This window comes from Zingiber officinale, chromosome 5A (genome assembly GCF_018446385.1).
Source record: "Zingiber officinale cultivar Zhangliang chromosome 5A, Zo_v1.1, whole genome shotgun sequence".
Classification (NCBI taxonomy): domain Eukaryota; kingdom Viridiplantae; phylum Streptophyta; class Magnoliopsida; order Zingiberales; family Zingiberaceae; genus Zingiber; species Zingiber officinale.
The window spans coordinates 60627592-60644355 of NC_055994.1; positions in this window are offsets into that span (position 1 = coordinate 60627592).

The window sequence follows — 16764 nt, forward strand, 5'->3', positions numbered from 1 at the left end:
GATGACGAGCTAGCTGTAAAAGGTTACAGTGATGCTAGCTTCCAAACTGACCAGGATGATTATCGATCGTAGTCTGGGTTCATGTTTTGCATAAATGGTGGTGTTGTGAGATGGAAGAGTTTGAAGCAGGACACAGTCGCAGATTCTACAACAGAGGCCGAGTATATTGCTGCATCAGAAACAGCAAAGGAGGAAGTTTGGATCCGCAAGTTCATTATTGAACTTGGGGTGGTTCCTAGCATAGCTGATCCCATAGAGCTCTATTGTGACAACAATGGAGTAATTGCACAGGCTAAGGAACCTCGCTCACACTAGCGGACCAAACACATACTACGGTGCTTCCATCTCATTCAAGAGATTATTGATAGAGGAGATGTGAAGATTTGTAAAGTACCCACTGAGGCTAACATCGCAGATCCCTTGACCCAGGCTTTGGCACAGAGAAAGCATGATGATCACACTAGGTCATTAGGCCTTAGAGCCTATACTGATTGGCACTAGTGCTAGTGGGAGATTGTTAGTTAAAGCCCTAGAGTCAATCATTTGATGATTGTTGTATGGACTCGTTGTATCATATTCTTATGTATATAAAAGCATTTGTTTATGGTTATTATGCTTACTTGTATTGGTTCCAAATAACTAAGTATAATAGCGTCCTTGAGTAGAATGTTCTTACCTATATCAATCGATTGGTTGAATCGATATTGAGATGATATAGGGAACACTACTCTTAATCATTCCTAGTCAAGTATTAGCATTCAAGGACAATGTTAATGCAACGAGACTAGCATGTAGGTCAACTCGATGACTTGATCTCACAAGTCATGGATATGGAGATATCAAGTTGACACTTGGGTATGCATTGGAGAATGTATACTAAATGACCCGCCATGAGAAAATATCATGGATCGTTATATGAGTGTCATATACTTTCTCAGGTGGTTATTAGTATGACTATTAGTCCTTGGATCTGAAGTCACTATGGTTCTCTACATAAGGAGTTACATACTTTGGCTTCGTCAAACGTCACCCGTAACTGGGTGGACTATAAAGGCGATTACTGGGTATGTAACAAATTATGCGGAGGGATGTGAGTGATGTAGATGGGATCTATCCCTCCTATATGATGGGAGTGACATCATTATTCTTGATAGAGTGAGACCACTAAGTGCATGGTCATGCCCAAATGAGTCAATATGAGATGTTGAGCTCATTAGATTGAGTGAGTCTACTTGGGATTCAAGATTTAGATTGATTAGAGGATGACATGGTCTATGCCTCATATTGATCAATCTAGATGTCAAGGATAGAAGGACACTTGTCACATATTGTGAAGAGTCACAATTAGTAGTCACAAGGTGATGTTGGATCTCAACATTCTTTTAACTTGGGTAGTAATGATGTGTTGCTAGATACCGCTCATTACTTATGCTTCTAAAAGGGTTTAGGAGCATTGCCAACGTTACAAAAACCTATAGGGTCACACACAAAGGGTAATTAGATGGAGATTAGGTTCATTTGATGAACCAAGAGGATTAGGTTCATGTGATGAACCAAATTGGATTAAGAGTAATCCAAAGTAAACTAATTGAGTTGGACTCAATTTGGTTCATGTATTAAATGAGTCTAATTTGGACTTAGACTCATTGAGCCAATTTAATTCAATGAATAGAGATTCATTAAATTAAAATTGACTTGAACCAATTGTTAGATTTGATCAACCATGGGAGAGAAGTGGTCAAGTTTGACTTGACTTGAGAGGAAGATGAAAGGTCAAGTTTGACTTGACCATTGTCACCTCATTTGTGAGTTGACATTAAGTGGGATAATGATGATATGCCATATCATCAAGATTAGAACATGTGTGTGCCACATCATAAGGGAGATCAAGAGTTGTGACTCTTGATATCCCATAGGGTTTAAAAGCCCCTTCTTGAAGTGGGCGACCACTTTAACACAAGTGAGATTTCATTTTGTTTTGAGTAACCTCCTTCTTCTTCCTCTCTACCTTTCTTCTCTCCCTCTCCTCCACCATTGCTGATCCTCTAAGGTTGCTAGCACATCTTTAGAGGTTCTCTCCATCGATTTGTTTGTGTAGATACACATAGAGGGTTGTACACTTGACAACATTGAGATCTGGTGAACCTTGGACGAGCGGGATACGCGAAGGGCTTCGCTACAAAGGTATAAGTCTCTTCCTTGTAGATCTAGTGTAGATCTAGTCTAGAAAACATATACATGAAGTTTTTACGAAATTTTATAACTTCGCACGGATCCGGTGGCATGGGATTCGAGGTTTTCGCAACGCAAAAAACAGTTTTTGCGGCCCGGAAAACCCAACAGTTAGCACTTCTCTCGCTTTTAGAACTTAGAAAGGAACACATGTTAGTTTAATAATAAAATATAAACATTAAGTAAATAAAAGAATTTACTTGGTTTGCAACCAAGGAGGTTGCTAATCCAAGACAATGAAAACTTAACTAGAAGATTTCCTTCGGTGAAGGCGGAGTAGCCTCTTACAGACATTAAAGCTTGAATAAAAACAAAGAACAAAATTTGAGTACATTATTGTATATTGAATGAAAAGCATCAGAGCACTATTTATAGCTCACTGGTGAAAATATAGCCGTTAATGATGTTGCAGGTTCCAAGCACTTGGACCAGGTCCAGTCGCCTCCACTATGGTACCTTATCCACTCTGTAATGACTCCACAATGATTTTGTGATAAGTCTCTTATCTATGTCCAAGCGCCTGGACTGGTCTAGGTGCTCGGAATGTTACTAACGTGGACATAAATTCTATCCCCACTACAATGTCTCCGAAAGGGCACATCTACTCAACCAAGTTGGTCTGAGCACTTAGACTGGTCCGCGCATTTAGAGTTCGGGCGCCTAGACTTGGTTCAAGGACCTGGACAAGTCAACACAGAGTTGACTTGTCCGGCTCCTGCTCTAGTCACTTGGGTGATTCTCCGGTCATCCAGAGTTAAGCTCATCGAAACCCAACTCCGACCTTTTCTTAGAGTGGACTTCCTTCCCGACTTCTCGTCTCTCAAAAATGTCACACGCGCCCTTCTCATCCATCGGCGTACTCTTCCATAGCTTTTCGTCCCTCGGATGCACCAAGCCCATTGACTCACTTCTCATGTCATCCTTCTCGTTCGCTATATCTTCCACTAGACTTTCTATATTCCTAAGTCCCTACACACTTAGACATAATGTATCAAATACGCAAAGTCTAACTTAACTTGGTTAATCACATCAAAACTAACATGAAGTACTTACAGATGCTACCCAATGATTGATATAAACTTATGTTTGGCAATATGAATGATTTGTAGAGATGGAAATGAATTTAGTTTTATTTTAAAAAATAAATTCACTTTGCATTTGCTAACTATAACTTGACGACCATACAGATCAAGGATAGTTGGTTATTGTTAAATGCAAGAAAACAACCTATGCCTATTGAACCTCCAGCTCCAAGTAGCCATCCTCTTTCTAAGTTCAAATTTTCTAAATTTCACTCTATTTAGACACTCTTCATCATGACCATACTACACATAGAAATTTGTTAGAACAATATAGTACTATGTTAGATGAATAATTCCAATATTTGTGAAACCATTTTAAGAAGGAGGAGTTGTTCGAGTGCATCACCAGCTTCATGGAAGTTCAAAAGAATGATTGGAAAGAAATAGAGGAATTTAGGGCAAATGTGGCAAATCCATTGGGACATCGACCTTATGTATAAATACCACAGGCACTTAGATAGAAAACATGATGCCATTATACCTAGATTTTCGAGCTTCTCTTATTATAACCCTCTACTATCTTTTTGATTTCATTAGGGCAACGAAATATGGGGGGAGTTGTATATAGTATTGGTCGCTACTCGGAATATCGTACCGGTTCCCCTATACAAAAATTTTGTGCAAGCCCCGAACCTTTCCTAACAACCTATTGTGTTCTTTAGAAATTAAACTTGGAATCGCAAACAAAACTTAACATTATTGATTCCAAATTTAGCTTATCTGTTCTTATAGGTTTAGACTTGGATCGCAAACGATGTTTAACATTATTGATCCAAATCCACCCATGTTACAAATTCGATTAAATAATTATTTTAGAGATCAGCTCCCAGGACAAACATGGCGAGGCACTTGACCTTCTTGGGTATGAGAACATCCACCACTGCCTCGACAAAGCCTTTCAAAGAAATTTAATATTTAATCTCCTTATAGTAACCATAGGTTTAACAAAAAAGAACAATCGAATCACAAGATAAAAAAAAATAAAACAAAAGAACATAAACTCGAATCACAAATTCAAAACCTAGAATCATATGCCTCTTGTGTTTGATATTTCAAAATCTATACAAAGAAAACTAGTATGATGCAGAATAGAATTACTAGTTATACCTTTCTTTATAAGCAACAATCTCTTGATCTTCTATCGTATTCCTCTTCTTATCTCGGACGTCGTATGGGCGACGATCTACTGAGACGAGAACCACCCAAGCTTCCTTCTTCTCCAAGCAAGTTTCGGCCACCACAAGAACTCTAAGAGAAGATGAGGTTCGGCCACCACCACCAAGCTCCAAGGGATTCTAGAAACAAAACCTCCTATCTCTCCTTCTTCCTCTAACAAAATTCGGCCACCAACCAAAACCCTTGAGATGAAGATGCCGCCGGCCAAGGAAGAAGAATAGGAGATGGAGAGGAAGAGAGGGGTCGGCCACCAAGGAAGAGAGGAACCATAGAAGATATCTTGTTGTTATGAGATGAGGCACCTCTACCCTCTCTTTTATATTCCTTGGTCTTGGCAAATAAGGAAAGTTTTATTAAAACTTCCTTATTTTCTTTGCCAATGAAAGGAAAGTTTAATAAAATTTCCTTTCAAACTATATATATGGTCGGTAACCTTAATCCCTCCAAACAAGGAAAATTTTAAACACAAAATTAAACTTCCTAATTTGTTTTCGAAAATTTTTAAATAAAAATTTCTTTTTAAAAAATTCCCTTCATGGTTGGTGATAAAAGGAAACTTTTATAAATTAAAATCTCTCTATTAAAACATGTGGATGATTTACAAAAAGGAAAGTTTTCTCTAAAATTAAAATCTTCCTTTCAATCTACAAATAAGGAAAGATATCAAATCTTTTCTTAATTCTTTGTAGAAACTATAAAAGGAAAGATTTAATTTTAAAACTCTCTTTTAAAATCATGAGGATGGTTTCATAAAAGAAAAGTTTTATCAAAAATTAGAAATTTTCTTTTAACTACAAATAAGGAAAGATATCAAACCTTTCTCTTAATCTATTGCAGAAAGCTATAAAACGAAATATTTAAATTTTAAACTCTCTTTTAAAACCATGGCTTCCACATAAGAAAGATTTAAAAAATAAAATCCTTTTTAATTTATTGTGGCTGGCCACACCAAGCTTGGGTTCAAGCTAGGGTCGACCACCTAATGAAACCAACTCACCTTGGTTTGGCTAGCCCTAGCTTGGGCTCCAAGCTAGGCTTGGCCGGCCACCTTAAGGTGGGTATGGGTGAGTATAATACTTTATAAATAAGAGGCTATGATAGGGACCGAGAGGAGGAATTAGTTTTGGTCTCCCGATGAAATTAAGCTTCCCGTGTTCGCCCCGAACACCAACTTAATTTTATCAATAATAATTTATTCTATTAAAGAATTATTATTGAACTACCGCACCAATCCCAAATTATATTTTGGGCTCCTTCTTATCATGAGTGTGTTAGTCTCCCTATGTTTAAGATATCGAATGTCCATTAATTAAAATGAGTTACTGACAACTCTCTTTAATTAATATCTTAGTCCAAGAGTAGTACCACTCAACCTTATCGTCATGTCGGACTAAGTCCACCTGTAGGGTTTACATGACAATCCTTATGAGCTCCCCTTGGGGACATTATCAACCTAGATTACTAGGACACAGTTTCCTTCTATAATCAACAATACACATTATAAATAATATCATTTCCCAACTTATCGGGCCTATTGATTTATCGAGCTAAATCTCACCCTTTGATAAGTCAAAGAAATAAATACTAACTACACGTGCTTGTTATTATATCGGGATTAAGAGCACACACTTCCATAATAACAAAGGTCTTGTTCTTTTATTAAGTCAGTATAAAAAGAACTTATCTTAAATGGTCCTGCTCAATACACTCAGAGTGTACTAGTGCAATTTTATAGTCAAGATAAACTAATACCAATTTACACTACGACTATTCCAATGGTTTGTTCCTATCCATCTTAGTCGTGAGCAACTATTTTTAATTTATAAAGAACTAATAACATGATCTTCTGTGTGTGACACCACACACCATGTTATCTACAATATAAATTAATTGAACAACTACACTTAGCTTATGGATGTAGATATTTGACCAATATGATTCTTATTTCTAACTAAATGTTTATACAAAAGTTAGGTTTTTAGTATACATTTCAACATATAAGTACATACTTGTTTCTTGTTTTAGTTTAGTCTTAGTTTATTTCAGCTTGTTTGTATTTTATTTTAATTAGTTAGATTTGTTCTAGCTTGTTTTCTAGTGTAGTTTAGTTTCATTTTATGGCATGTTAAGATCATTATCGATCATATTACTGTTGACTTGTTCTCAAGTAGAAATTCTAGCATGCTTGTTTTTTTACTTATGTTGTTAATCTTTAGTGCTAGTATGTTTAATGAACAATTTTTCTCTATCTTTAGTAGCATGAAGTGAGAAATGTCTTTATTGAAAATATTTGAGTGATGACCTAGTTTTAGGATCTCTTCTCACTTTACCTAATTGGATAGTAGATAACTTTATACAGTCATGATTCATAGAGCTTGTTAGTACTTGTGTTCTCATGATGATTTCTCAAACTATATTTTGGTTACTGGATGAGGCTTAGATCAAGTCAACTCGCTTGGAAAAATCTTTATCCTGACACTTACATTTGTATATATGCATTTATGTTAATGCTGCACTCTTAAAGCATAAAAAAATATTTGATTTGAATAAGGGATTAAAAATTAATTATCATGAGTGAAACGTAGCAATTTATCCCTTTGAGACTGAGTTAGATCACTGGGAAAATAAATATTATGCTTCTCTTGAATCCGAACACTTCTTTGAGACCTTGGGTAGTTTGAGAGGAATGAACTAAGTGTGTGACAGGTAAATGTCTATCACTAGGAGTATGAGGAATTCTGTTAGATGACGATTTAACTAAGTATAAAAATTTAAACTTGAAGCACTTAAGCCACTCATCGCATTGAGTATGGAGAACTTTTTCTTAGGCCACATCAAAATTACTTTGGTATCATGCTCACCAATGAAATCATTTGATAGAGTTAGATTGATTCACGAGAGATTATGATGCATTATACTAATACATAGGTTTAGATTGCAAGTTTTTGTTTGAGGACAAGGAAAGGTTTAAGTCTAGGGTATGATGCGTGTAGATTATATATTCTTTTATACATTGATTGAAGCACATTCACTTGTATTTCTTGATTATAGTTTACATTATCATACTCCATTTCATCATTTTATAAGTATAATTATCCATTTTATTCGGAGATCTACTTTTGCCTTGTTTTTATTGATAGGATATGATATGGAGTGAAAATGGATAAAGAATACACGATGCAACCTCCTTCGGAAATCAAAATGGGCAAGTCGTGCCTCTCCCTACAGCACTACACACTGGCAGGTCATGCCTTGAGGCATGATCATGTCCCTCCCTTTAGAGCTCCACACGGTCGTGTCGTGCCCAGAAGCATGGTTGTGTCCCTTCAAGGCAGAGTCACACGACCTCACCATGCCTTAAGGCAAGATCGTGTCGCATTTTTAAGCCACTGCATGCATGCCACAATCTTGCCCTGAGGCACAATAGTGTGTGTGAAAGGGTCCTCCTCCTCTTTTCTTGGTGAGGGAGTTTCCCCTTTGGGGAAGACAAATTTGGATCATTCCACTCTATTTTCAACATCTTCTCGATGATTCGTTGCAGTCTCCATCATCTGTCTGTAAGTACAGCGGGGACCGGCAAGAGGGGGGTGAATTGCCTGCAAGTAAAAATAACCCTTCTCAAAGCTTTTCAACTCTTAAAATAAAGCAACAATAAGAAATTAACTACAGAAATAAAAGGAGACAGAAATTAACTTGGTTACAACCAAGTGGGTTGTTAATCCAGGGCAGTAAGAAAAGCGCAGTAAGAAAACTCCTTCTCTGAAAGCGGAGAAGACTTTTACACTTTTGATAGCACAGTAGTTGCTATTTCGTTCGTATTCGATGTTCTCTAAAGTTGCCCGAGACCCTCTTTATATAGGGGTTCTCGAGCTTATCAGATCACCTGATCCTTCGGGATCAGGTTTGACTCGAGAGGGATCGGTCGATCGAACCTGCTGTACCTGCCCGGCTTTCCGTCCAGGTGCAGTCTCTGTTGATCGAGCTCAGGTTCGGTCGACCGATCCTTATGTTCGGTCGACCGATCGGCCAACGGTCTTCCTCTGTGCTGGCCCGATGAAAACGCTCGACTTAGTCTCTCGATAAACTTGGGTTCGGTCGATCAATTATGAGATTCGGTCGACTGATCACTTCACCGCTGGCAGATGTGTTGCTGACGTGTCACCAACGGCTGGCTTCGGTTAATGAAGGGTTCGGTTGACCGATCAATAGGTTCGGTCGACCGAACCGTTGACAAGTCAACTCCAGTTGACTTGCTCCGGTTCGGCTCCTTGGGTGATTGCGGCCATCCGGAATAGGGCTCACCCGAACCCAGTTCCCGGCCTTCTCCTCGAGCAGGCTTCCATCCGGCTTCTCGTCCCTCGAACGCCGCGCACGTTATTCTTGCTCCACCGGAGTACTCTTCCGCAGCTCTCTCGTCCTTTGGACGCACCGAGCCCGTCGGCTCCCTTCCCGTGCCGTCCTTCTCGCTAGCTTCGTCTTCCGCTCGACTTCCTGTGCTCCTAAGTTCCTGCACACTCAGACACAGGGTTCAGACAAAACGCAGGACCTAACTAACTTGGTTAATCACATCAAAACTACCACGAGGTCCAACAATCTCCCCCTTTTTGATGTGCATCAACCCAAGTTCAAGTTAGGGTAAAACAGACACAAAAAGTAATTTTGAAGAAAAATTACTAAACTAGCATTTTAGAAAAATATTAAAAATTTAAACTTTTAAATTTTCTTGTAAATTTCCTAACTCCCCCTAACTCCCCCTAAATTTGTACTTTTCTCTCCCCCTTTGATCACAGCAAAAACGGGGAAACAAGTTCTTAAGATAGAAAATTTTCTAATATGATTTCTTAGAATTTTCAAAAAGAATTTCTAAGTTAAAAATCTATTTTCTAAGTAAAAAAATTTAAAAAAAAAAATCCAAAACTTAGAAAAGTAAAAAAAAAATTGTTTGTGCACTTTCAAAGCATTTTAATTTTACTTTTAATATTTTTTCAGAAAGTTAATTAAACATTTTGTTTCAATATTTCAGCTTCCAGGTCGTGGCGAGGCACTAGGCCTTCTTGGTTATTGGAGCAACAACCACTTCCTTAGACAAAGCCTTCATAAGGAAAATGTTTAATTTTCTCTCTATAAAGCTTTTAATTTTAAGAGCTTAGTTTAGCACAGATTTTGGAACCCAATAAAGGTTCCTTCCTACAGGATTAGTCAAAAACTTAGGGGGTATATAATTCTTAGGAATTTTCCTAAGTTGACCTTGATGCTTCCTTATATACCAGTTTAATTTTCCAAAAATTTTAAGTTTTGATTTTGGAAAATTATTTTTAAACATGCATCAGTTTTCAATTTTTTAATTTCTAATTTTAAAACCTCATTTTCTGATTTCAAATATTCATTTTCCTTTTCTACTTTATCTAATTCTTTAGAAAGAGCTTTAATAAATTTAAAAGATTGAGTTGGGGTTAGATTGCGTACCTTACTTACCTGGTTTGGTGACGCTCCCCCTTCACTGCTGCTTTCTTCTTCTGATGTTCCTCCCCCTTCATCAATGCTCATTTCTGAGCTAGATGTTTCTTCTAGCTGATGGTTGGCCATCAGTGCTAGTCCTGAGAATTCTTCGACTTGACTCGGAGGATGAAGAGTCGTCCCATGTCGCCTTAAGATTTTTGTGCTTGGGTCGAGCTGGCTTCTTGCTTCTTTCCTTATCTTTCTGTTTACTCTTCAATTTTGGGCAATCATCCTTGATGTGCCCTTCTTCGTTGCAATTGTAGCATCGAATTGTCCTTCCTTTTTGATGACGTTTACTTGACTGCGATCTAAACTTGTTAGATTTAAAAAACTTATTAAAACGTCTTACCATTAACGCAGCTTCGTTTTCGTCGATTAACGCTTCGGAGTCGGGATCGTCCTTTTCAGCTCGTAGGGCAACGTTAAGGTTCGACTTCTCTACTGGTTTTTCTGCAAGTCGAGACTCGTGAAGTTAGAAAGTTGAAAACAAGTTTTCTAAACTACTTACCTCAAAGTCCTTAGAGATGTAGTAAGCATCTACTAAGGATGCCCATTCTGAATTCCTCGGGAAGGCATTGAGCGCGTATCTGATGGAATCTCAGTTGGTTACTTCTTCTCCAAGGTTCGTTAGTTGCATTATCAGCTCCTTGATTCTCGCTTGGAGGTGCGCTACCTTCTCGCCGTTGTTCATCCGGAGGTTTGTAGTTGTGTCCGGAGGATGTCGCGTCGCGCCAGCTTCGCTTCAGAGGTACCTTCGTGAAGCTCCAGGAATTTTTCCCAGAGATCTTTCGCTGAATTGTAGCTTCCGATCCGGCTTACCTCCTGAGGTGGCAGAACGCTGAGGAGGTGGAATTCAGCTTTTCCGTTGGCGACGAAATCGGCTTGCTCCTTCTTGCTCCACGTGTTTTCTTCTTTGTCTTTAGGAGCTACAAAACCATATTTCATAGTAATTAAAATATCAAAATCTGTTTTAAAGAATACCTCCATTTTTCGCTTCCATGTAGCGAAATCTCCGTCGAACTTTGGGGGATGAATGTTCGCACCGGCCATTGTTCTGATCTTTGTGCTTTAGATGGCAGTTAGTCCCTCTGAGGCTGTTGAGCTCTGATACCACTTGTATGTACAGTGGGGACCGACAAGAGGGGGGTGAATTGCCTGCAAATAAAAATAACCCTCCTCAAAGCTTTCCAACTCTTAAAATAAAGCAACAATAAGAAATTAACTGCAGAAATAAAAGGAGACAGAAATTAACCTGGTTACAACCAAGTGGGTTGTTAATCCAGGGCAGTAAGAAAAGCGCAGTAAGAAAACTCCTTCTCTGAAGGCGGAGAAGCCTTTTACACTTTTGACAGCACAGTAGTTGCTATTTCGTTCGTATTCGATGTTCTCTAAAGCTGCCCGAGACCCTCTTTATATAGGGGTTCTCGAGCTTATCAGATCACCTGATCCTTCGGGATCAGGGTTGACTCGAGAGGGATCGATCGACCGATCCCCAGGTTCGGTCGACCGAACCTGCTGTACTTGCCCGGCTTTCCATCTAGGTGCAGTCTCTGTTGATCGAGCTCAGGTTCAGTCGACCGATCCTTGTGTTCGGTCGACCGATCGACCAACGGTCTTCCTCTGCGCTGGCCCGATGACAACGCTCGACTCAGCCTCTGGATAAACTTGGGTTCGATCGACCGATCATGAGGTTCGTGTAGGACCGTTGGGCCGGCTAGAAGGGTTGGTAAATAACCTGTCAATTAAAAATGGACAACCCTTCCTCGAACGATTAAGCTAACACTTGTAAAATGAATTTAAGCAGATAAACAAAAGCATAAAAGAAAAGACGAGGCACCAGATGCTTACTTGGTTACAACCGATGTGGTTGTTAATCCAAGGAAGATTAAGCTCAAAAACTCCTTCAGGCGGAGAAGCCTCTTACAGCGTTTAGGCACAGAAAACAGAAGCTTAACTGCAACTAAAGCATACAAGTGTTTGGAAATAGAATGATCGTGATTGTTGAAAAGCTTCTGGACCAAGGCTATATTTATAGCCTTGGTCGGGGCGCCTGGAAGGGTTCCGGGCGCCCTGGAGGGGATAAAATTTATCCCCCAACGGTTGGATCGAGTTAAAGCTCGATCTTGTGAAAAAGTCACTTCCGGGCGCCCGGAAGGGTTCCGGGCGCCCCGGACAGCTCCGAGCGCCTCGGACAGTTCCGGGCGCCCCGGAGCCAAAAGTCAACCCAATTGACTTTTGGTCCGTGCTCTCTTCTTCGGTTCAACTCGCCTCTGGTCCGGGTCTTTCTGCTCTGGCTCCGCTTGCTTGGGTGATCTCTGACATCCGAAATAGGGCTCACCCGAACCCATCTTCCGGTCTTCTCGAGCGTGCTTCCCTCCGGCTTCTCGTCCCTCGGAATTGCCGCGTGTCCCTTCTCGTCCACCGCAGACTTCGTCCCTCGGTCGCACCCCGTGCCGACCTTCGCGCTAGCTGCGTCTCTTGCTCCCCGAGCAATCTTCCGCTCCGGCTTTCGTACCTTGGAACCACCGCGCGCACTTCCTTCTCGTCTGCCGGTGTACTCTTCCGTAGCACCTCGTCCCTCGGACGCACAGCGTGCTGTCCTTCTCGCTAGCTGCGTCTTCCGCTCGAGTACCTGTGTTCCTAAGCTCCTGCACACTTAGACACAAGGTTAAATACACACAGGACCTAACTTAACTTGTTGATCACACCAAAACAACCTTGGGGTTCCAACAATCTCCCCCTTTTTGGTGTGATCAACCCAAGTTAAGCTAGGGAAAAAAACATAAAACATAAACTAACTTATATTGCAATTAAGTGCAATAAGATAGAAAAAATTAAATTCCAACAGAAAATTTTAATTTTCAATTTTCTCTACCTCTCCCTAGACTTATACTTCTTCTTCTCCCCCTTTAATCACAATAAAATGGGGTTTAAAATTCTAAGGGTTTAAAGACTTAGAAAATTTTGAAAAGTTATCTGTTAAAATATTTCTAAGTCAACAATAGCTTTCTGAAAAGTTTCTAAGTTAAAAAAAACCTTTCTAAGCCCAAAAGACTTTTATGCAAGAAAATTTAAACATTTTAAAAAAAATTCTATGCATTTATTTATTTATTTAGTTCTTAATTCTATTTATCAGAAAGTTTTAAATTTCCATTTTAACTTATCATAATTTCTTAAATCAATCTTTTTTAGATTTAATGTCACAAAGATTATACATGCAGAAATTTGTATCATGTTAATTTCTATTATTGTCTGAATTTCAATTTCACAGAAATATTCAGATGGCATAGATTTTAACTTGATAAAATTTTTCGACAATATAAAAAATTCTTTCGGCAATGTGCAAAATTCGTTTGCAGGAATATTTTGTAATTTGCAAGAATTTTTTAACAATAAGAGTTTGCAGGAATCTATTAATAATAGATTTCTTAATCTGAAAATTTTGTTTGATGAATCAATTTCTAATTCACAAAACTTTTTCAGTAAAGTAATTTGTAATTCAAAATTTTTAGATCCGAAAAAAGTTTTCGATAATATTTCTAAGTTGCATAATTCTTTCGTAAAAATATTTTGTAATTTGCAACAATTATTCGACCGAAGATTTTCTAATCCGAAAAGTTCTTTCGATAATTCAAATTTTGGTTCGCAAAAATCTTTAGGTAATTTGATTAATTAAATCAGTTGTTCAGAGGGTAGAGGTCATACCTTACTTACCTCGTCGGTCGTTGGTTCTCCCCCTGTTGAATTAATTTCTTCCAAAGATTCTCCTCCTTTATCGATCTCGGGATGTACTTCGGCTGTTGGGGCTATCTTGGTAATTTCTTCCATCTCGGATTCTTCTGATGACGGCTCAATGTCTATTGAGGAGACGACTTCAACCGGTTCTTCGTAGAGCATTAAGAACTTTTCCTAAAGTTCTTTCACGCTTTTGTACTCTCCTACTCTGTCGAAATCTTTAGTTGGTATTGCGCTTAGAATGTGAAACTCTGCCCAAGCATTCGCCATGGACTCTTCACGTTGCTTCTCGTTCCAGAGGCGTATGCCGATTTTCTCTCTGTTCGTGTCTTTCGGTGTTTCATAACCTGTTTTCATTATTAAAGAAATACCAATATCAGAGTTAAGAAATACCTTCATTTGTTGCTTCCATGAAGAAAGCTCCCCCTCGAATGTTGGTGGGTAGTCGCTAGCTCCGGCCATTGTTGCTTCAGACGGCGGTTAGTCCTTCTGAGGCGTCTCGGCTCTGATACCACTTGTAGGACCATTGGGCCGGCTAGAAGGGTTGGTAAATAACCTGTCAATTAAAAACGGACAACCCTTCCTCGAACGATTAAGCTAACACTTGTAAAATGAATTTAAGCAGATAAACAAAAGCATAAAAGAAAAGACGAGACACCAGATGTTTACTTGGTTACAACCGATATGGTTGTTAATCCAAGAAAGATTAAGCTAAAAAACTCCTTCAGGCAGAGAAGCCTCTTACAGCATTTAGGCACAGAAAACAGAAGCTTAACTACAACTAAAGCATACAAGTGTTTGGAAATAGAATGATCGTGATTGTTGAAAAGCTTCTGGACCAAGGCTATATTTATAGCCTTGGTCGGGGCGCCTGGAAGGGTTCCGGGCGCCCTGGGGGGATAAAATTTATCCCCCAACGGTTGGATCGAGTCAAAGCTCGATCCTGTGAAAAAGTCACTTCCGGGCGCCCGGAAGGGTTCCGGGCGCCCCGGACAGCTCCGGGCGCCCCGGAGCCAAAAGTCAACCCAATTGACTTTTGGTCCGTGCTCTCTTCTCCGGTTCAGCTCGCCTCTGGTCCGGGTCTTTCTGCTCCGGCTCCGCTTGCTTGGGTGATCTCTGACATCCGGAATAGGGCTCACCCGAACCCATCTTCCGGTCTTCTCGAGCGTGCTTCCCTCCGGCTTCTCGTCCCTCGGAATTGCCGCGTGTCCCTTCTCGTCCACCAGCGTACTCATCCGCAGACTTCGTCCCTCGGTCGCACCCCGTGCCGACCTTCGCGCTAGCTGCGTCTCTTGCTCCCCGAGCAATCTTCCGCTCCGGCTTTCGTACCTCGGAACCACCGCGCGCACTTCCTTCTAGTCTGCCGATGTACTCTTCCGCAGCACCTCGTCCCTCGGACGCACAGCGTGCTGTCCTTCTCGCTAGTTGCGTCTTCCGCTCGAGTACCTGTGTTCCTAAGCTCCTGCACGCTTAGACACAAGGTTAAATACACACAGGACCTAACTTAACTTGTTGATCACACCAAAACAACCTTGGGGTTCCAACAGTTCGGTCGACCGATCACTTCACCGCTGGCAGATGTGTTGCTGACGTGTCACCAACGGCTGGCTTCGGTTAATGAAGGGTTCGGTCGACCGATAAATAGGTTCGGTCAACTGAACCGTTGACAAGTCAACTCCAGTTGACTTGCTCCGGTTCGGCTCCTTGGGTGATTGCGGCCATCCGGAATAGGGCTCACCCGAACCCAGTTCCCGGCCTTCTCCTCTAGCAGGCTTCCGTCCGGCTTCTCGTCCCACTAACGCCGCACACGTTCTTCTCGCTCCACCAGAGTACTCTTCCGCAGCTCTCTCGTCCTTCGGACGCACCGAGCCCGTCGGCTCCCTTCCTGTGCCGTCCTTCTCGCTAGCTGCGTCTTCCGCTCGACTTCCTGCGCTCCTAAGTTCCTGCACACTCAGACACAGGGTTCAGACAAAACGCTGGACCTAACTAATTTGGTTGATCACATCAAAACTACCACTGGGTCCAACACCGTCTACCTCCAATGTGAAGGATTGATTCTTGAAGACATTATTTTTATCTCGGGTAAACTTTCTTCTCTTCTTTGTGTTTTGAGTTGTTGCTTGCCTCTATTCATGTCTTCAAGCTATATTTCTTTGCGCATGGAGTAGATTCTTTTTATTCTAGGACATAAGGAGTAATTGTAACGTGTATTTGATATAAACTATGTGGATATGCATATTTCCTATTTCTATGATATGTTTATGCATTGTTCTTATTCGATTGAATATGTGTGTGAACTTTATGTGCTTATATGTGTTGTTTAATTGAACAAATGTATAGATCGATCACTACATAGAGGGAATACTTGAGATTGTATGACTAGAGGGCCCTTAGTACTAGAGGGTATTTGTTTAACTAGATATCTTAAGCATTCCCTTGAAATGAGGCCAAACCTCTACAAGGAAGGTCCTAATTAACACTTAATGGGTTTTCCTCAATCCATGCTAGGAAGTGACTTGTGTAATTTAGATTATATGACCGGGAGATCCTTGGTGATAGAGAGTATCCCTTTAATCGAACTTTCTACATTGCCTCGTCTACTTAATAGTACTGAGTGCTAAAGGGATAAACACTCTAGTGTGACCATCGCAGGGTAACTCTGGTACTTATTTCGAGTTTTTACGAAGCATGAACATAAAGGATAGGAGATTAGTTATTCATATTACAACAATGAGCATTACAATAAAATCAAAATCCTAGAACAACCTTCCCAAGTTAGACTTCCTCATACAACTTTCCTTACTCTACTCTTCTCTCTCCAGCTTTCTCTCTCCTTCTAGTTCACAACACCAATCAACATTTTAACTGTCTAGATAATTTACTTTATGAAATCTCTAGTGATTGCTTACTAGTTCCTATGGATCGATATCTTTTTATTACTTGACGACTTTTTCATGCACTTACAGAAACAACAACAGGGTTCGATGATGACAACAATTGTGAATCTTGCTGAGGCCAAGCTCACGCAAGAGGGAGTCAA